Genomic DNA, 22,328 nt, shown 5'->3' with positions numbered 1-22,328 from the left:
AAAAACATACATTTATCTTGCTATATAGAAGAAATTGTTATATTCACACATTCTGTAGTCAACTAGCCTTTAATTATATCACAGGACACACAATTGTGTTTATTATGGCACTTATAGTTTACAATGAATGATAGCTATACATGATCAAGTTCAAATGGCAATTATAAATAAATGTAGGGGGAAATAGAAACCGGTTACAATTTATATTATAATGATTATAAGTAGTTGTCCAAGTAGAATCTGTTAAAGTATTAATTATCAAACATGTGCTGCCTTGTGTCCAATACATGATTTGTATGTATTCCCTTTGTCTGCAGCTGCTGCGACTCGGTTAGAACTGCTCTGAGCAAATTGTCTGGAACCGAGGTTAGGAGGTTTGAAAATTGAAAGAAGGGTTTGAGTAAGTAGGGAATGTATGCAGTAAAATTGCTGTCAAAAACATCTGTAAGTGTTTAAATAATATCTGTATGCATCTTAAGACTACAACAAGAAAATAACGATAGGTTGCGAATGCAACCCTGGTTATCTGAAAAAGGAAGCACTGCCCAAAGCAGAGGGAAAATGTCGCTCTATCAAAGCTGCCATTGGCCCCTGCGATTGTCACTCAGAACAGATCCCTTCCCACTTCCTGTTCTATAAAATGTGACGTCAGCGCAGGTTAGTATACAAATATGTTTCAAAGTACTTTATTGTTAATTTTAAGTTATCTTTCAAGTCGGAAGCACTGCCCAAGGGGGAGGGGTTACTGTATAACAAAACTGTCGCAAAGGAGGAGGCAGCGAGCTGATAAGGGAGCCTGCCCCGAGGTGACTGCTAGGGGGCCACAATTCCAGACAGGAGCCACAAAGCCCCCTTGGGGCCAAACTGGACTGCAGTCACGCTCTACCGGGAGCAATCAGCATATACAAAGCAGCGCTACAGAGGTCAACTCTTACGCCCTCCGCTTACAATAGCAAGGCATAGCAAGCTGCTCTACTAGTGCATCTAGGAGCGAGGCCGTATATTTACTTGCACAATATATGGCGTGGGCAATCAAGCAACTTGGGCTGCTGTTTGCACTGCCTGTGCAGACAGGAGGGCGCAGATGTGGTGCATCCTAATATTCAGGCCTCATCTCGCTCTCTGTCCATAGAGCCGGTCCTCCATCACCGGTCCACCGGTCCACTGGTCCTCCTCCTGTGTAGGGGCCAATGGCAGCTTTGATAGAATGACATTTTCGATCGGGTACCTATGGACATGTGCAGAAACCCCTCCCCCTTGGGCAGTGCTTCCGGCTTAAAATGAACAATAAAGTACTTTGAAACATATTCGTATACTAACCTTGAGAACACACATTCATAAAACTCACATGCAAAGCAACTTGTATTGACACGAGTGCACAGAAGTGCTTTTACGACTTGCAAAGACTGTAAATGACTACAACTTGCAAAGACTGTAAAATTACTGTCAAAAGTACATCGGTCCACAAGCATTAGCTGCCGAATGGAAGGGAAATTAATGCGGACATTTACGTGCATGCATTGATAATTTATCGCTGTTATATGTACTATTTTAAGAGTTTCAGAATATTTCAAATTAAATGATGTGGTGTAAAACAAATAGGACTAGGTATTGGGGATATTTTATAATATCAGATTATCGTTTGGTGTGACATCTTTCAATTCTGCAGTTTGTGATTAGACTGTCTGCAGAGATTTCCAATGTAGCTTTCTCTTCATGCTTTAATAAAGAATCAGCCTTATAAAGAGTGCATCCTGAATGTTTTTATATCAATAAATCACGATAGGGTACAACTTTGTAATTTCTGATTCGTCGGTGTTTTAAAGCTTTTATTTGGTCTGTGGTCTAGGGCCATTCTATATACTAGATCATAAATCTTTTATGTTCTGACGTGTGAGAAGTCTGCCATCTTGGGTGATATTAGCCCTGCTTCTTAAACCAATTGGTAACATGATAAAAAATATGATAAAGTACAACAGAAATTTTAACTTTAAATTACAATTCATCCATGGTATCTATGCACATACATTTTCGCCAATTCCGCAGCTAATGCTTGTGACCACTATGATGTCTTTTTGATCATTATTTTTGTAATGTAATGTTCTTCCATATGTGTGAGTAGAGAAACTAAAATGAGTGCTTAGTTTTAAACTAACTAGGAGCAACTATGGATTTAGTAGAGGCTTTACATATTAACTTAGGCACAAACTTACACATAGCTGGTGCAAACTTGTTCAGGGCTGGATATTCCTGCTACATGATATGGTAGCTATCTACTCTGTTCCAAGGCAAACTGGCTTCTGGTTGATTCAACACTAATAGTACACAAAACTAGTAGGAAATAAAATGCAGATGATAAAACATTTACTTTTGAATACTCAACAGCTTGTAGACACTTTATATCAGGGTGATGTGGTGACCTGTTCTGTGTCTTCACACTTTTTTATAGTCTGGCCATCTATTTTTTGGTTGGTGAAGAGCAGACCAGAATCCTCAGAAAACTCAAGCCATCTGCTTCCTTCACCTTGTGGCTCCTGAACACAAACTTTATAGCTATAGCATAGTGGGGAGAACTAATGCAGCTCTCACTGATAACACTACAGAGCTCATGGTAAAGGAAAACAAGGAAACCATGTTTGATTTGGGGTATCCAACTCCAGTAACAATTGGTCAGTTGTGTGCTGCCCTTTGTAGAATCTCAATCATAATAATTTATGAGATTCACACTAGAAATGCCAAGAGTGGAGGACACGGCCTGCACTTAATGCAAAAGCTTTTACCAATTGTTCCACTTCACTAAAGTCAATTTTGTATTTAATTTAGAAAGTCCAATTATTTAACTTTTTCTCACCCCACATTTGTCACTGTGCTTGAAACAGCTACCTATAAAACATGTATTTATGTGCACTCATTGTAACAAAAACACAAGTATGACAAGTAGTAACACAAGATGACAAGTGGAAATGAAGAGGATAACTTTAAGACTGATAACAAGAGGCACGTCTTTACAGGGTTGTGGGTGTCTGGAACAAATTACCCAGTCATGTCGTTGAATGATTGAAAATAGGATCCTTCAAATAAGATCCACCTACTTGATGAAATCCATGGATCAACTAGTTATTTGCATAGATTCAAATAAGCTAATGGGTCAAAAGATCTATCTGTAATCTTTATGTTATTATCTTTTTAATGCCATCCAGTATACTGTGAGCACAAATTGCCTACATACCATCAAACTAATAACAGGATTTGATGCAGATGGAGCAGCTAAATTGCAGACACCTGTGCAACCAAACAAATTCCCCCTAGCCAGCTTTTACCCACCCTAGTTGCCCTCAGTCAGTTGGGCATTGCCTCCTGGAAACTCCTGGCCAAAGCTGGCAATAGCATAGTCTGGATTTTAAACAAGGTCATCCAGTCTTTAGGGCACATCGTGGATGATCCATTCACAGATTTTCAATAAGCCACCTAACTTCAGAAGCATCTTGTATTTATAATGTAATAATGGAGATTTAACACAAACTGCACTACCATTTTGTTTTTGTCATGTGATCAGACAATAAATACCATCTAAATGTGACCTCCCAATTACAAAAGCACTGCCTATTTTAACCTGAACTCCATGACACAATTTACCATGATTACCTAAGTGAACTGCTCATGACAAGCCTAGAGTGTATAGTGTCTACTTAGCAGGCTTTGCGCTGTTGGGGGGGGAAATGTGTGGCTCTGATGGCTCTGACTGGACTCCAGGGGGCGCCAGTAGCACTACAACGCCAGCAGCCACTGCAGTTTCCTTGCCAGCACCCCTCCCCCCACAGACAGCAGCCTGATGCCCCTGGTGAACAGCGGCACTGAGGACCTGGCCTAACTCCCTCCCTGTGTGAGGCCTTCATACAGCGGCAGCTCCAGACACTGCAGCAAAGCAAGAGCCCAGCAGCCCCACTGTGGGAGCACGGAGGATTCTGAGCTGCAGGCCCTTGACTGTGCAAGACCCAATCCTGAGCCACAGACTCATAAACAACAACTCCCTGAACCTCAATATTTAAACCCAGATGTGTCATTTTAGTGCAGCCAGCAACAGCAAAGAGTTCAGACTTTGAAATCTCTATAGCATCATTCATTGATCATTTCATTTGCATGAACCAAATGATCTGCCTGGGCTTTCATCTGCTCAGCTTGTTCTGATCTGTCAGATTTCAAGAAGGCATTTTATTATGCCTGTTGTTGACACTGTCTACTTGTTGCCTATGAAAATTAAGAAACATACACATACTAATCTAGTCAGGTTTATATATAAGTCCTGAAGTCTCATATTGATTCTTCAAAATAAATTTGGTTATGTAACTCAGATTTTTTTATGTTTATAAAAGAGTGATTTTATAAAATATAAAAATGCATCACAAAAAGGATAAAGCCCTCCCACTCCTCTTGGAGAAATATGTGATCTAGTTGGATGTATAGCATCTCCAGTTAGAAATATAGGTCCAGTTTCAGCCACCCCTCATAGGAGAACCCAAGTGAGACTCTTACTCATGGTTATTCTCAAACAACACCACCTCCACCACCACACGCCCAACTCTGCATATAGATGTTCGTGAGCTTTTTGTTCCTTTCTGCCCCGCTTGCTCTCTTACATTCTCTGATTCGTCTTCTCACTTTATCAGCAATCCAGCGCAGATCATTAGGGGATTGAGTTTTAAGCTCTTCCACTTAGGTACTGGAAGTCTGGAGAGGCTAGTCCTCTTGCTACATTTAGGTTAAAACTTGATTTAGATTTTTTGTAGCCTATTTATAAAATATCCTAATAATATCCTTTTTATTGATTTTTAAAGTGATTAAAATTTCAGGAGGTAGATTAGATTTGTAAGAGATTTCTCCTGATCCTTTTCTGAAATCAGAAAATGATTTATGTAAAACCTACTTATAATGTAAAGAAATATTTCATGAATGAAAAATTAATCATATTTTGTTATTAAATTTACGCTGTCAAAATTTTCGGTGAAAATTTCACCATATGAAGAAATACTTCTTCCAGCGTCAAATGAATTGACAAATATATTTTATCCTTTTGTTTACAATTGAGAAATAATTATATAATTTAAAATTAAAATATAAAAGGCATACCAATGTTTTATTTTTCTTACGATTTAAATAGCCACGTCTGATTTCAGACCCTCCAACAGAATCTAACAGAAGGGCTTCCAGACAACAAACATGGTAGTTGATGATCAATTATCCCTACTGCATCAGAAATTTGTTAGCTGGTTGACATGTTGTGTAACATGGTTCCTTTTTGCATTGATAGGGGTTGTAATACATATTCAGTTACTAATAGTAAGTTACAAAATAAATGTGCCATAATAATAATAATAATAATAATAATAATAATAATAATAATAATAATAATAATACATTTTATTATGGCACCTTTATTGTTATTTTTCTTGTCACAAAATAAAGGTATAATAGTATTTTGTGGCACCTTTATTTTGTGACTTTAGAAAAATAACAATCATGCTCTGTAACTACACCTCTTACCCGATATAGAACATAAGAAAAAACTCCCATCACTGTGACGACTCTGTGTGAAGCAGTGTCTCCTGTTTTCTGTCTTGAATGCCTTGAAGCCCAATTTCCATTTGTGTTCCCAGGTCCGTGTATCCCTGCTGATCTGGAAAAGCTCCTCTGGTTTGATGTGGTCGAAGTCTTTCAGTATTTTGAACACTTGAATCAAGTCCCCACGTAGTCTCCTCTGTTCCAGGGTGAAAAGGTTCAGTTCCCTCAGTCTCTCAGTAGGACATTCCCTTCAGACCTGGAATAAGTCTGGTTGCTCTTCTTTGAACTGCCTCTAGAGCAGCGATATCTTTCTTGAAGTGTGGAGCCCAGAACTGTCCACAGTATTCCAGATGAGCTCTACTGATTCAAGATGAGGTCTAACTAAGGACGTGGTCCATGGGAGCCAAAAACTCTTACCACTTTACAGGTGAAAGCACGTTATATTGAACTCGATCATTTCCGTTATTATTATTTTTTTATATATTATTATTATTATTATTATTATTATTATTATTATTATTATTATTATTATTATTATTATTATTATTATTATATTTTTAGCTAATTATTTTTGTTAGAGCTAACATGGTGTATGCAGTAAATACATCTGTGCTACAATTGTTAAATTGCATCTCCTTTCTTTAATTACAACAAATTATTTATACGTTTATTTAAAAGATACAGATCTTTCATTGGCTTTGTGCAAAAATGTGCATTATTTGCATTATTTAAAACGCTGTTTTACGTGGCACAATCTATTCTGCACCGTTCACCCTTTAATTGTATGCAAGTTGCAAAATGGGGGGAGTGGCTGAAATTATGTATGATTCCTGCTATATTCATAGCTGTGCGCTGCGCAAAAAGCAGGTTTGCGACGCGCAAAATAACACGTTGAAAACCATGGCATTAACTCCGCGCGCAGCACGGGGACAGCGACTGTATAGCAACATTCCATGCACAGTAGACAATGGAGCTGTCTGTTTTTATTTATGGTTGTATGTGTGCTGTACCAGAACAAGTTCTGTGTCCCCTTAGCTATGACTATATCTTGTCTACAATTATTAGCTCACAAATCTAGGATGTAGGAATTGTATGAACTGTATTGAAATGCATAAAAGCCTTAATTACACTGAATATTGCAGTTTTCACATGATATTAGCGTGTCACATTCATCCAATAACTGCGCAAAACTGTTCTAACAGTGGGGATAATAGCGCACTGTAGGGTGGCACAAGCAGGTTTGCGAGGCGCAGACAGGTTTGCACAACACAGGAAAACAATGCTATATTCCAATGTCACACAAAGTTTTGCACCATGTTTGAATATCTCTCCTTTATTGGCTAAGTCGCATTTTTCTTGCACAGCAGTCATTTTGCACGGAAATTGTTTTGCGAATTTTGAATATCGGGGCCACTGTGTATTTACAACCATTTTTCCTTTACCACATTATATCTGGATTTGTGTTATATCGTATTGCGTTATATCAGGATAGAAGTGTATTTTTAGTTTATTCTTGTTTTTTTTTATAATACATAATACATTAATCACTTAATCAGCTATTTGTTTAAATAGTATAATTTCCTATTTATTACAAGAAAATGTACTATTTCATTTTTTTAAGCATTGATTATTAGAAACACATATTTTATATATATAAAAAAACACAAGTCATGTTTAACAGCTTTGTTATATCTAAGAAAATGAAAGTAGATTCAAAGAAATCAAAAGGTGTGTCTACCTTGGACATCAAATCAGCACAGACCGATATTATGGAAGAATTAATTCATTATTGAAGAGTGCATTTGGAAGAAACTGCACACTACTGAAAGGAATTCTACCCATTTGCCTCAAGAGAAAAGTATTTGATCAATGCATACTAGCAGTGTTTACTTATGGATGTGAAACCTGGTCACTTAATGCAAAAATGAAGGAGCATGGAAAGACATATGCTTGGAAAAACAAGAAGAGATCGAAAAACAAATTAAAGGATTTGAGAACAAACCAAAATACACTCACCTAAAGGATTATTAGGAACACCTGTTCAATTTCTCATTAATGCAATTATCTAACCAACCAATCACATGGCAGTTGCTTCAATGCATTTAGGGGTGTGGTCCTGGTCAAGACAATCTCCTGAACTCCAAACTGAATGTCTGAATGGGAAAGAAAGGTGATTTAAGCAATTTTGAGCGTGGCATGGTTGTTGGTGCCAGACGGGCCGGTCTGAGTATTTCACAATCTGCTCAGTTACTGGGATTTTCATGCACAACCATTTCTAGGGTTTACAAAGAATGGTGTGAAAAGGGAAAAACATCCAGAATGCGGCAGTCCTGTGGGCGAAAATGCCTTGTTGATGCTAGAGGTCAGAGGAGAATGGGCCGACTGATTCAAGCTGATAGAAAAGCAACTTTGACTGAAATAACCACTCGTTACAACCGAGGTATGCAGCAAAGCATTTGTGAAGCCACAACACGTACAACCTTGAGGCGAATGGGCTACAACAGCAGAAGACCCCACCGGGTACCACTCATCTCCACTACAAATAGGAAAAAGAGGCTACAATTTGCACAAGCTCACCAAAATTGGACAGTTGAAGACTGGAAAAATGTTGCCTGGTCTGATGAGTCTCGATTTCTGTTGAGACATTCAGATGGTAGAGTCAGAATTTGGCGTAAACAGAATGAGAACATGGATCCATCATGCCTTGTTACCACTGTGCAGGCTGGTGGTGGTGGTGGTGTAATGGTGTGGGGGATGTTTTCTTGGCACACTTTAGGCCCCTTAGTGCCAACTGGGCATCGTTTAAATGCCACGGCCTACCTGAGCATTGTTTCTGACCATGTCCATCCCTTTATGACCACCATGTACCCATCCTCTGATGGCTACTTCCAGCAGGATAATGCACCATGTCACAAAGGTCGAATCATTTCAAATTGGTTTCTTGAACATGACAATGAGTTCACTGTACTAAACTGGCCCCCACAGTCACCAGATCTCAACCCAATAGAGCATCTTTGGGATGTGGTGGAACGGGAGCTTCGTGCCCTGGATGTGCATCCCACAAATCTCCATCAACTGCAAGATGCTATCCTATCAATATGGGCCAACATTTCTAAAGAATGCTTTCAGCACCTTGTTGAATCAATGCCACGTAGAATTAAGGCAGTTCTGAAGGCGAAAGGGGGTCAAACACAGTATTAGTATGGTGTTCCTAATAATCCTTTAGGTGAGTGTATATATATATATATATATATATATATATACAAATTTTTACATAGAAACATGTGGTTTTGACTACATACTGTACCTTATTTTGAATAGTTCATGCAGGAGGGTGACTGGGTTTGTGTACTGTACTCACTCACATACAGGCAGGATTGCATTATGTAAGAGTTAAGGCAGTGTGCTTCACTGAGAAACATGCTGCCCTCCCCCTCTCTTGCACTGCATGCTCTGCTCTGGCACAACTCTCTCCCTGAGGTATACTTTGAGAGTTTCATGGTCTATGAAGATCCTTCTTAAAAACAAGACACTTTTGCTGTGTAGACCAGGGATCCTTGGATTTAAGATCCTTATTAGAAAGTAAAAATAAATACATTATTGAAACAAGATAGAGACATTAAAACCTAATTGAAATAATAATAATTTCAGCTCATTAATTTGTCCTCTATAAATCAAATTTTGACCTTCAATTTAAAATGTCCTGCTCTAGAATTTGATATTATATGATTTTTATGTTAATGCAATCAGCAGATCTTTCTTCTGCATCCTATTCATGACAAAGAAGTACAATTTGGATAAGGAAGCTGGCCGGGCAGACATTTCCTTCAAAGTCATAGAACAGATGTCAGACTGGCCAAACCTATTTTGAAGGGTGAGATTCATTAAGGCATTTAAATGGTTTTACAGTCCTTTGCAATCTTTTAAAACATACCAAAACTATACATCTTAATGGTCCCTGTCTTTAATATTATGGAGCAGTTTATTCAATTATTTTGTGCACACACTTCTTAAATACATTCAGAAAAAGGTGGATGTAGTGGATTTCACATGAAAAATTACAATCCTGTCAGTACTGATCATTAATGTGATATTCTCTACTAAATATATGTATATATTTGAGGGATGGACCTGATGGCTCTGTCACTATAGGTTTTTCTTCTAGTGCTGGTATTCAAGGTTATTCTTCTGGAAACTGTAGTCTATATCCTGCTTGGGATTCGAACTGTGCCGCACAGATGCTCCTCCGGCAGGGAAAGAAGTTGACCTTAAAATATCAAATCCAAATTCATTTGGATTCATAAAGTACTTGTTTAAAGAGTTGACATATTTGTTACCCTGAATTACAGACACTTTTTCAAACAGAATCATCAGCACTGGTCCTAAATGTATCAAAATGTATCATTTATTGACTTTTAAAATAATCTAAAAATATTTACATACCAGTTGCTCAGGCTGCTAAATGACTCCTCCAGAAAAAGCCTCTGCTCAGAATGTGTGTTTGGGCCCTGTAGTCCAGGCACTGATGGTTTACATTTACATGGGGTGGCACACAATTTAGCCAGACTGCTGACGGGTTGATGGGCACCAAGGTTGCCAACGTTGCCTCAGGTTGCTGTCCAACATTGACCCATCTAAGTCTTGTGAGCTACTTTTAGTCTCCATACAATGACTTTGAAAGGTGCTAAGACTCCGCAGTTCTAATGCTCATGGGTAAATCATCCCATCACTGTGGGGCAAGAGGGCAGAAAGAACAAGGCCAGGCAGTCAGACACTGACTAATGACTAATTGCCATTGGCCATTCCAATTTGTGAGAGCATTTAATAAGAAATAATGTATTAAATACATAAATAAGTAATGTACATGCTTCACATTAATATTAAAACTCTGAAAACTGGTTAAAACAAGTTTAGTTTTTAGTTTTAAACCCTTATATCGAGGGTTCTTAAGCTTTTGTACCTCAATTAACCCCAAAGGACCAACAAGGTCTCCAATCACCCCTGTGCAAATGATTTCAAGCCACACATACTGGTACCATTTCAATGTTTTGATTCCATATGTCAGTAGGAATAGGGCCATTAGGAACAAACAAAAAAGATCAGTAGTAACATAAAAATGCCATTTATCGCCAGAAAAAGTGAACAAAAAGACACTTCAATTTTTTTAAATAAAAAATAAAGACAAAACAAAACAAAAAATAAAACACAAACAAAAATCAATGAGAATGGTTCTGTTTTTTCTTCAGTTAAAATTGGGAAACAAGAGGCAGTTTTGCAAGATGCATATCGTGGCCTGATTTACACAAATAAGTGGTTATGAAGGGAATCAAAGCAGAGAGGGCTTATTTCAGGGGAACAGGGTAAGAAACACTTCTGGAGCACTAGAAATCTCCAAGAGGCATGAGCTGATTGAGTGGTGAAACCATGTGAAAGCCAGTGGACATCAGTGTGGTAGAGCAAGATGTCATGTTCTGCACCTACATCCTGTCAGAAAAGCTTGAAGAGGTGGTGATTCATGGCTCAAGCCCTGATGAAGTTGACTTCTTGACCGATTTCACATTAGTTGGGAATGTTTTCGAAGCCAGGGCATGATGATGCAAGGGTGACATTCACTTGCGGGGTTTCATTTTTCACAAGCGAGATGAATCCTCATTTCTTCCCCAGCATGGAAGAGGCACTGCAGATTGACCCCAGTTTATCTTTCCAGTCCAGCTGATGCTTTCCAAACAATTTGGTCATCTTATTGAAAAATGGGATTTCCTCTTTGATTTAAGAATCTCCAATGTACTGGGAAAAAAAAAAAAATTTGGCTGAGTTGAGCCTCATCCGTAGTTTCATCAAGGCATTGGGAAAGTGTTTCTCAGTTCCTCCACCACTTGGCCCAAAATTTCGATAATTCAAGAGTGAATGATGTAATTTGATAGCGGTCTCTCTTCAACAAGTTTCCTTTGCTGCTTTTCCACAAACCAACTAAATCCATATACTTTTGCTTCTTCCCGGACATTTTGGAACTCGCTTCTGGCTGTAATAATTAACCCAGTATATTTGAATATCCAAAATAATGTTACATATGAATATACACTCACCTAAAGGATTATTAGGAACACCTGTTCAATTTCTCATTCATGCAATTATCTAACCAACCAATCACATGGCAGTTGCTTCAATGCATTTAGGGGTGTGGTCCTGGTCAAGACAATCTCCTGAACTCCAAACTGAATGTCTGAATGGGAAAGAAAGGTGATTTAAGCAATTTTGAGCGTGGCATGGTTGTTGGTGCCAGATGGGCCGGTCTGAGTATTTCACAATCTGCTCAGTTACTGGGATTTTCACGCACAACCATTTCTAGGGTTTACAAAGAATGGTGTGAAAAGGGAAAAACATCCAGTATGCGGCAGTCCTGTGGGCGAAAATGCCTTGTTGATGCTAGAGGTCAGAGGAGAATGGGCCGACTGATTCAAGCTGATAGAAGAGCAACTTTGACTGAAATAACCACTCGTTACAACCGAGGTATGCAGCAAAGCATTTGTGAAGCCACAACACGTACAACCTTGAGGCGGATGGGCTACAACAGCAGAAGACCCCACCGGGTACCACTCATCTCCACTACAAATAGGAAAAAGAGGCTACAATTTGCACAAGCTCACCAAAATTGGACAGTTGAAGACTGGAAAAATGTTGCCTGGTCTGATGAGTCTCGATTTCTGTTGAGACATTCAGATGGTAGAGTCAGAATTTGGCGTAAACAGAATGAGAACATGGATCCATCATGCCTTGTTACCACTGTGCAGGCTGGTGGTGGTGGTGTAATGGTGTGGGGGATGTTTTCTTGGCACACTTTAAGCCCCTTAGTGCCAACTGGGCATCGTTTAAATGCCACGGCCTACCTGAGCATTGTTTCTGACCATGTCCATCGCTTTATGACCACCATGTACCCATCCTCTGATGGCTACTTCCAGCAGGATAATGCACCATGTCACAAAGGTCGAATCATTTCAAATTGGTTTCTTGAACATGACAATGAGTTCACTGTACTAAACTGGCCCCCACAGTCACCAGATCTCAACCCAATAGAGCATCTTTGGGATGTGGTGGAACGGGAGCTTCGTGCCCTGGATGTGCATCCCACAAATCTCCATCAACTGCAAGATGCTATCCTATCAATATGGGCCAACATTTCTAAAGAATGCTTTCAGCACCTTGTTGAATCAATGCCACGTAGAATTAAGGCAGTTCTGAAGGCGAAAGGGGGTCAAACACAGTATTAGTATGGTGTTCCTAATAATCCTTTAGGTGAGTGTATATTGTATTGATATATATTATTTCAATATAAATAAACATAATTTGATGTCAAGTATTTGCTCAAATTGTGAACATTCCAAAAAAAAATTATTGCACTTGAAATCATTAAGCCAAATAAAAAAAAATCACAACTACACAACTGACATTACTTCACATGTGTGATCGAGTACCTACAAATGCAAAGTACAACATTTCTGACTCAAGAAATGACTCATTCATCTCATGGGACTGACTGACTCATTCACTCACATTGTGAGACTGAAATTGACACTCACTCTCATATTCAGACTGATGTGTGCGCATGTTGGATTAATCTCTATTCCAGCACACAGTACCATCAGCAACCTGGAATTAACTTCCCAGTTCTAGGAATATATGTGCAATAACATGACATATGTTGGCTTCCTCTGATTCAGCGGCTCATTCAAAGTGCGTCAAATTAAAAACCCAACTCATAATACCAGGAAAAAAATCTGTGAGAATGGAGGTGTGGAAATGTGTTATATCCAAGTGATTTTCATTGATTCACCACCTCACCCTGCTTCTATTTGTTTTGTTTTAATTCTGTGACATTGATGAGATGGTCTCAGATTCACGTACTAACATCCACATGTGTCATTTGATTTAGGGTTGCTGTATATAAGTACAGGCCCATTCAAAATAAAAACAAATCCAGCTGTGTCAGCAGTCCAGGTAATTGTTATTTTTTATATTAAAAAAAAGTCATTTTCAATTCCCAGGACGCCATCAATCACCCCCTGAACCCCCCTCAATCACCCCTGGTAAACAATCTGCCTTATATCCATGGTAACTTTCTGGATTTCATTTTTAATATGCAAGCTAATTATATTTATTACATTTGAAGTTGTTTTTGTTTCTTTGGTCTGCAACAGGAATCTGGTGTATGTTCTTTTTTCATGTTTTTTTCTTTACTTGCTATTGCAAGTAAATGCAGCATTCTGGTAGTGGTTTTATGCATCCTTAGGGATTTAACATTTAATATTCTGGACTAATGCCAATAACACTGGCAGGATCCATATTTGTATATGCAAGATAGCAGTTATATTTCTGTATATTTATGTCACATTTTGTATATGATTGCAGATGTAATACAAATTAGACTTACAGTTTGCCACACACACTTAGAGAGGTCTTTGGTCAGTGACGAAAGGGAATGACACAGTGCTGATATTCTGAACAACTGCACATCTTTAAATCCCATGAGCAGCATTAGTTGGTGACAATCATCCATTCTAATATTGGCGCGTTTGGTCGACACCTGTAGTGCATTTTCACAGTGGAGTGATGCAGAAGTCTGCCGTAGTCTGCTCAGTTCATTGCATGCCAGGGTCTCCTATAGCTTCTTGAGCATTTACAGGGTCAGTTAGCTATTCCAGCTAAGTCAAATCCTCAGATTAGTGAAATAGATGTACTAGGGTTGTAATGAGCTTGTAGTGCAAAAAATGTGACATACATTTACAAGGTGCCATGCTTTGTGTCATCTCTCCTGGAGAACTACCCAAGTTCAGTAATGGGTGATTCCAAATTGGAGTGATAAAAGGGGAACATTTTCCCTAAAATGCCTATAAATACCATATGAATGCCTTGTTGTGATGCATTATGGATAAGGTCAGTGCTTACATATTTGATCAACTTTAGGGCTTAGAGGGTGTGAATCCATTGGTATTCACACTTTAATTAATTCAAAGGGATAGGGAACCCATGACACAACAGAAACAAGACAAGAGACATGAGTTGGATTGGTACTCTCATTTCCATCCTGAATAGTCTTTTCAGTCTAATTGTCTGAAAGGTGCTTTTTAGCTTGGAGTTTGCATCACTCCCCTGACTCCCACAGTTGATTGCTGTGTATAGAAAGGAAACCCCCTCCTGCGATATGTGTAACGCCTGAATGACTTCCTGGATCTGAGTTATACCACAAAATGTGTACATTTTCATAGATTTCATACATTTGTGATTCAGATACTTATTTCTGGCCATACTTTAACCTTTCTGTTTGTTTTGTAACACTAGGAGTCATAGATTACAAGGATGGGACCTGGATGGGGTCTGATTACCTTAGTTTTAAATTGGAAAGTGTAATTAACCAGCTGCTTGATACAGTATTTCAAACCACAGCAAGGTTTTAATACAATAATACTTTGAAGATGGATGAATGCAACATGCAACAATTTCAAAGATTTTACTGAGTTACAGTTCATATAAGGAAATCAGTCAATTTAAATTGATTAATTAGGCCCTAATCTGGATTTCAAGTCTCAGTTTTTGACAGAGTGTGTAATTGGCTTGCTGACTGCAGGAATGTCCACCAGAGCTGCAGTCTGGTCCAGACACTAGTGAGGACAATGAGCCGCAGATGAGCTTCCCTGAGATGCTTTCTGACAGTTTGTGCAGAAATTCTTCGGTTGTATAAACCCACAGTTTCATCAGCTGTCCAGGTGGCTGGTCTTAGATGATCCCGCAAGTGAAGAAGACAGATATGGAGGTCTTGGGCTGGCGTGGTTATACATGGTCTGCAGTTGTGAGGCTGGTTGGATGTTCTGCCAAATTCTCTAAAACGATGTTGGAGAAGACTTATGGTAGAGAAATGAACATTCAATTCTCTGGCAGCAGCTCTGGTGGACATTCCTGTAGTCAGCAGCCAATTGCACACTGCCCCAAAACTGGAGACATCTGTGGTATTGTGTTGTGTGACAAAACTGCACATTTTAGAGTGACCTTTTCTTGATATGCCACACCTGTCAGGTGGATGGATTATTTTGCCAAAGGAGAAATGCTCACTAACAGGGATGTAAACAAATCTGTGCACTAAATTTGAGAGAAATACGTTTTTTGTGCGTATGGAAAATGTCTGTGATCTTGAAATTTTACATGTTGCATTTATATTTTTGTTCAGAATAGTTATTTTAATTCTGCGTTCATGTTTTTCAGGCATTTTTTACCCAAAATAATAAATAATTCCTGGAATATTTTAAGGATACAGTTACTGAAGAAAACTGCTAAAGATCATCAGCAATTTCTGGTCTCTTGTCAAGTAATGACGATCTGCAGTTTGCCTTTCAATCTAACATAGTACAGAGACTACATCTGTGAAAATTATTAATGACTTATAAATGACTGTTGACTTTGGGTCATTACTTACTAACATGCTGCTTTTCATACATTTCATCAAAATATGTTAATCAAGTACTGCAGGGATGTATTTGGCATTAGCAGCTCTCTCTAACAGCAATCGGATTATACTTGTTTATTATTTATTTTATTTTTTACTGTAATAGATGCATTAAATGGTGTTCCCAAGATAGTTATGTTATGCCCCCTGTGAACTCCTGGCTAAACCAGGCAATATTATTACTGGTTTGGAGACTAAACAATCCATGACTATAGGATGCATCCTGATGGAGACCTCAATGGCTATAGCACTGTAGTGGAGGTATGAAGTATCACATGGGCAGATTTTTTGGATTGTGTCGAATTTAGTTATAATGTAAATCTTAATTTTGATCAACATATTCTAACCTGGACTGGAGACCAACTCAATCTAGATTATAGGAGACCTTGTGGAGCCTATTGCCTGATGTCTTATAAACTTTACATAAAGTGTGCAATATTTGTGTCTAAGTACCAAGCAATTACTGAAGTAATTATGGTTTAGTTTAATTATTATTTAGTTTTTATTTCTTGGCAAATATTTTGTATTTCAATGTACTACAGTTAAAAAGTAGGTAATATATAACTACTTATGTTGTTACATTATTACACATCTGCATGCAATTATTCTTGCAGATATGTAACAATTTAACAATAATTGCATACATGGAGGTGTATTTAATAGCATAATAACATGCATAATTACATTGTAACAATGCTTAACTACAGTGTAAATACACTCTTAGTCCATTAATAATTACTCCCCAGAAATTCCCACATAGGCCAGATTGTCCAAATTCATTAATTTTAATACACTTTCCAGTTGTTCAAATTAAGATTTTTATGAACATTTCCCATCGGGAGATAAGCTGTAAGTATGTTACAGTACCTCTAATAAACATAAATACTGCCCCTACTCATTTGAAAATCCTTTACCATTTTTGGAAAATAACGCACTTTGTGTAAACTGGATGTTACTGACTATGCTATAACATTGTGAGAAGGATTCATTTGCCTCTCACGGACAACACAGTTTTACATACAGAGCACAGGAGTTGCAGGGCAAGCTGAGCAAACCACAGCGGACTGAATTGTGCCCATCCCATAGAGATCATATAGAAATCTAGGATGGTCTACTTAATGCACCCAGCCAAGGATCAGAAAAGTGGAGCTTGTGTTGAGCTTGTAGTGGAGACTACTGAATACTGTGTATTTAAGTTGTGATAACATATGTGGCTGTATACATCTGTATACTTTAAATGAAATCAAAGTAAATACAAATTAAATACGGCTGTTACATTAAAAATGTTACAATATGAATGCATGTCTTTTAAGAATGTTAAGGTACCATGGAAGTGTCAGAGACATTCTTTACTATTTTGCTACCGATAATCCTACAATACTGTATGTAATCTCAGTGGAATTGTTCAACAGTAGGAAAGTACCAGAAAATATTTATGGTAATCCAGAGTACTTTCTGCAATCCTAGATGATAAAAGTGTTTTCATCTGAAGCCAAAATAGCAATGATGTATACAATTACTATGTAATCAATTCTAAGTTGTTAATTATTGAAATTATTGGTTTTGTTTTTCTAGTACTTTTTGTGTAATAGAAAATGTAGTATACCAAATGTACCAGTAGAAACCAGTGCAGTGCTAATAACACATCATAGTACCATAAAACTTAAATAATGTACAATGTTAATTGAGTCTTTTACCATAGTACCAATTTCAGTATTATAGCAATAGAGCACTGCACTAAAGATAAACTATAGAATGTAATAATGCTTCCTCTACCTTCATGGTAAGGATTGATCATAAACTCAATCCTTTAAGGTTTTAGGTAGCAGTTCCCAACCCTGGTCTTATGTACTTTTATATTTATCTTGATGTGTCCAATGTTTTAAAATTATTAATAAGCTCCGATTAGGACAATTATTAGTTTTATCTTGTTTGGAACAAAAACTAGAAGGACATGGAGTTCCCAGGACCAGGATGTCCTGAGAACGTATTTCAACATATTTATTTGTTGGGAGAAGAGTAAATCCTGATCCTGTAGAGAACATGTTTTTCAAATTGTGTCAGAATATGTCCTATTAATTCAGACAAGTTCAAATCTCAAATGACAATGGTGTTAATTTAAAACAACATTCTGTCCTACAGTCCTGCAGGTTTAAGTGGGTTAGTTTTAACATCCCATTACATTATCCCTAATTAACACTTTACAGGTTCAGTTGAATAACCCAATATTTCTCCATTGTTTTGGATGTCCCACACAGAAAAATATTTTGAAAATACATGTAATATTTTAATCTTGACCCTTTATACATGTTGTTTTGTTCAAAATATATAATAATAAAAACTGAAAATGATTGTGTATATATATATATATATATATATATATATATATATATATATATATATACACTCACCTAAAGGATTATTAGGAACACCATACTAATACTGTGTTTGACCCCCTTTCGCCTTCAGAACTGCCTTAATTCTATGTGGCATTGATTCAACAAGGTGCTGAAAGCATTCATTAGAAATGTTGGCCCATATTGATAGGATAGCATCTTGCAGTTGATGGAGATTTGTGGGATGCACATCCAGGGCACGAAGCTCCCGTTCCACCACATCCCAAAGATGCTCTATTGGGTTGAGATCTGGTGACTGTGGGGCCCAGTTTAGTACAGTGAACTCATTGTCATGTTCAAGAAACCAATTTGAAATGATTTGACCTTTGTGACATGGTGCATTATCCTGCTGGAAGTAGCCATCAGAGGATGGGTACATGGTGGTCATAAAGGGATGGACATGGTCAGAAACAATGCTCAGGTAGGCCGTGGCATTTAAACGATGCCCAATTGGCCCTAAAGGGGCCCCACACCATTACACCACCACCACCAGCCTGCACAGTGGTAACAAGGCATGATGGATCCATGTTCTCATTCTGTTTATGCCAAATTCTGACTCTACCATCTGAATGTCTCAACAGAAATCGAGACTCATCAGACCAGGCAACATTTTTCCCGTCTTCAACTGTCCAACTTTGGTGAGCTTGTGCAAATTGTAGCCTTTTTTTCCTATTTGTAGTGGAGATGAGTGGTACCCGGTCGGGTCTTCTGCTGTTGTAGCCCATCCGCCTCAAGATTGTACGTGTTGTGGCTTCACAAATGCTTTGCTGCATACCTCGGTTGTAACGAGTGGTTATTTCAGTCAAAGTTGCTCTTCTATCAGCTTGAATCAGTCGGCCCATTCTCCTCTGACCTCTAGCATCAACAAGGCATTTTCGCCCACAGGACTGCCGCATACTGGATGTTTTTCCCTTTTCACACCATTCTTTGTAAACCCTAGAAATGGTTGTGCGTGAAAATCCCAGTAACTGAGCAGATTGTGAAATACTTAGACCGGCCCGTCTGGCACCAACAACCATGCCACGCTCAAAATTGCTTAAATCACCTTTCTTTCCCATTCAGACATTCAGTTTGGAGTTCAGGAGATTGTCTTGACCAGGACCACACCCCTAAATGCATTGAAGCAACTGCCATGTGATTGGTTGGTTAGATAATTGCATTAATGAGAAATTGAACAGGTGTTCCTAATAATCCTTTAGGTGAGTGTATATCAGCTTATGAAACAATTAGTAGCACACTTTCTGTCCCTTTTGCCCCCAGCACATAATATATTCACATATACCTAAAATATGTTTTAAAACATAGGTCAAAATATATTTTAAAATGTATTTCTAGAGATGTTTTATGTTTCAGAACATACTCCAGTACATTTTTGCAGCCATTGTTTTTATATTTGGCATAGGTGTTAAAAGGTTTTAAAACACAGGGCTGTGTGAACAAAATGGTCAGCTGTCAGCTTATTTGTTAAGCTGTGAGTCTGTTGGGATAGGTCTCTACCATCTTTGCCATTATTTTTTACAAAACTGTTCAAGCTCTGTCAAGTTGCTTGGAGACATTGATGGACAGCAGTCTCAACAAGTCATGCCACAAATTTCGATTTCAATTTCAAGCACATTTACCTTTTTGTTCCAGTGTGGCTGTGGCTGTGTGCTTTGGGTCGTCATCATGCTGACTGGTACACACATCCCCTGCTCTGTGCTTCTCAACACCTTTGTCACAGAGTTCTTTTGAAAACTCCTTGGTGCTCATGGTTGAATATTCTGTTTGATATGCACTACCCAGTAGAGGGAACCTACAGGAACTGCTGAATTTATCCTGAAATCCTGTGAATCACAACAATTAAACACAGGTGGAGGCCACTTAACTTACATTAAAAGGGGGGTGGAGACATAAGCAACCATGCTTTTTTATATATATATATATATTACTGCATTGTAATTCCAGGGTATAATGCTACAAACATGTTCATGCATGTTAAAAGGTGAACATTTTGAAAGGGTGTGTGTGTGTGTGTGTATATATATATATATATATATATATATATGCTCCAGATACTCAACTAGTCTAATGATGGCCAGTTTTATTGCTTCTTTATTCAGCACAACAGTATTCAGCTGTGCTAACATAATTGCAAAAGGGGTTTCTAAAGATCAATTAGACTTTTATAATGATAAACTTGGATTAGCAAACACAACGTGCCATTGGAACACAGGACTAATGGTTGCTGATAATGGGCTTCTGTACACCTATGTAGATATTCCATTACAAATCAGCCATTTCCAGCTACATTACATTTAACGTTATTTAATTTTATTTTGCAGACAGAAGAGTCAGAAATAGGGAATTCCTATGAGCTGCCTTCGCTCTTCAGGACCGAAGAGTGTTTTGGTAAAAACACAAGGAGAACGAATGTCAAGAATTCTAACAGTTGATGTCTATTACATTTTATTATTTTGTCCATGAAAACATTTATTCAGTTGTATAAAAGTTTACCTTTTTCTTGAGATATTTCTTTGGCTGCATTTTTTTTTTTTAATTTCTTGAAGAAGTTAACTGAAAATCTGTGACATCTGTATAATGTTAATTGTACTTTAAAATTACTTTTTACACCAGAAGGCTGGAGTTTATTTGAAGTGAACACGCACATATTTTCTAAATAAATTTAAACCTTAATTCTTGTGTATGCTCCTTTATGGAAATGTTCTCCTGCTAAGCCACTAATTGTACTTCTGTTCAGATGAGCATTATTTATAATTGGGATATTATTTTAGTTTTTATATGAGTGAACATTACAGGAAAGTGTTATGGTCAGAACTAAATGGGTATACCTGTTTACATGTAGCTTGTGTAATGTTTAATTACACTTCTTATCAGGAAAATATAAAATATTTACATAAGCAATTATTTATAGTACAATTTCCTTTTAAAAATAGTGACGAAGATCCTACCTCAATTTAACAAAACAAATGTTTTATCCTATTTAAAATATACTCAGATTAAGTATTTCTTAAAGGTAACATTAAAACAAAAAGCATTCAAAATGACATTCTGGCATTTAAATTATTCAAATATTAATTTGTGTATTTAAGAGCAGATACCCTTACCCAAGGGTGACTTTCAGTTTTCACTAGAAACATTTTCAATACTTGGTAGCAGCTTTTTTATATTTTTTTCTTTGACAGAAGATTCCTCCTCATCAAGTACTGTTTTTAATTCACTACTGGCAGGTTGGGGGGTTGAAATTTGGATTTGGTCTGGGCTTTGTAAATATGATTAGCTTTGGATCAGGACCTTTAATTTGTAACATTTCTATGTCTTGCTCTGAAACAGTTCTGCACTGTATGGAGCGCTGGGGTCTGTTAAGGTAACTCTTCACTGAAATTGCAACCAGCTGCTTTTTCTTGCAAGTAGACCGGAGATATGGCAATCAGTTCACCCATGGGAATTCACAATGGGCCAAGTATCTTTTATCTAGTACTTGGCTGTGGAAACTTAGTGTACATGCCCTGAGCAGATGTACACAGTCACTAGTTCTTGACCACAGGCCTACTTGCCCAACATATCTAATCTCATATAAATCGAATCATAACATGGACTATGTTTGTGTACAGACAGAAATAATGCCTTCTACTTTGGGTGAATTATAAGATAGGAACAGGCACAGGCTTGCTTTCTCTTTTACATACAATCAAATGAGTAGCAATGGCTTGTAAAAAACATTGGGAATTGGAATATGTTGAATGTTTGTAGTATTGAAAAGATTGACTATGCAATAAAACTGATTTAACAAAAAACATCACTTCATACTACAGATTTGAGAACAATTTCTGTGATGTCTTTTTAAAGCGACATACCTTTTCTGTGTATACTTTACAGAC

This window comes from Amia ocellicauda, chromosome 4 (genome assembly GCF_036373705.1).
Source record: "Amia ocellicauda isolate fAmiCal2 chromosome 4, fAmiCal2.hap1, whole genome shotgun sequence".
Classification (NCBI taxonomy): Eukaryota; Metazoa; Chordata; class Actinopteri; order Amiiformes; family Amiidae; genus Amia; species Amia ocellicauda.
The sequence above is the reverse complement of the archived record's forward strand: the minus strand, read 5'-3'. Positions refer to the sequence as shown.